The sequence below is a fragment of the Austrofundulus limnaeus genome, unplaced genomic scaffold (assembly GCF_001266775.1).
Source record: "Austrofundulus limnaeus strain Quisiro unplaced genomic scaffold, Austrofundulus_limnaeus-1.0 Scaffold688, whole genome shotgun sequence".
NCBI lineage: Eukaryota > Metazoa > Chordata > Actinopteri > Cyprinodontiformes > Rivulidae > Austrofundulus > Austrofundulus limnaeus.
In genome coordinates, this window is record NW_013953090.1 from 269755 (window position 1) to 271007 (window position 1253).

A 1253-nucleotide genomic window follows, 5' to 3' on the forward strand; every position below is an offset into this window, starting at 1 on the left:
AGCCTCTCCACGGTCTTCATCAAATAAGTCAGAGCCACAGGTCTGTAGTGGTTGGGCTCCCTGGGATGTGTGATCTTTGGCACTGGAACCACGCAGGATGTATTCCACAGATCGGGAACCCTCTCCAGACTCAGGCTCAGGTTGAAGATGTGCAGAACCACCTGACAGAGCTGGTCTGCACAGTCTGTGAGCAGTCTGGGGCTGATTCCATCCAGTCCTGCTGCCTTCCTGATCTTTGTTTGCCTGAGCTGACTTCTCACCTGATCAGCTGTGAGGTGAATGTGAGCCTGGGTTGGAGTGGGAGGTGGGGCTGGTTCTGTTGTGGCTAGAGGTGATGCTGTGTTCCAGTTGTCCTCGGAGGTCGTAGCTTCGAGCCTCCAAGTTCTATTTTTCAACTGGAACGCCCCCTGAAGTCGTAGTTTCGAGTCAAGTGGTCGGCGCATCCAAACCATTTCCGAGCATGCGTTATGTCATCATTTCAACATGGCTGCTGTGTGCATGAAACTGTCAGTGGTCACGCTATCATTAGCAAGTTTCTCTAAGCTAACGGCTAATGTTGAGCTGTAATCAAATGTACACAAGCACCATCCCCATTATTTAACAGACAGAAAGTAAGAAGAGAGGAGGCTGAATAAAAACGAGTGTAATTTGTTTGTTTATTTTCCCTTTTTATATTTGTTTAATGTATGTAGCATACTAACATGATTGCCTGAGCTAACCGCTAATGTTGCTAGTCTTGCATGTAAACAAACATGGCTTCTGTGTTGTTTATTATGAATTACGTCAGACGTACTTGTAGTGCTTTATAGTGATAGTTAAAATATATGTTTTAACACTGTTTGTACACTCAAAATACCTCGTAGAGCACTATTATTGTATGTTTTATTGTTGCAGAGATAAATAATAGAAATGCTTTTTCCGATGTATGAAACTGGAACGCTATCAGCTCAGAACTGACGTCAGTCCGGCTTCAGGAATTCGAGTTCTGATACAACTAGAATGCAGCATGAGTAGAGTGCAGGAAGTGGAAAGTGGGGGAGCAGCACATGGTGGGGGCTAGTTGGGAGCTGTGAGGTGGGGGAGGTGGTCAACGGGCCAGAGTCAAACCTATTGAAAAACAAATTCAGGTCTTTAGCCCACCCCGATGATGAATCTTCTCTACAGTCTGGGTTGTTAGCTGTTGTAGCAACTGTAGCGAATTACTCTATGAAATTAGGACCAGCCTAATCTTCACAAAGGTAATCCCTCAAGAT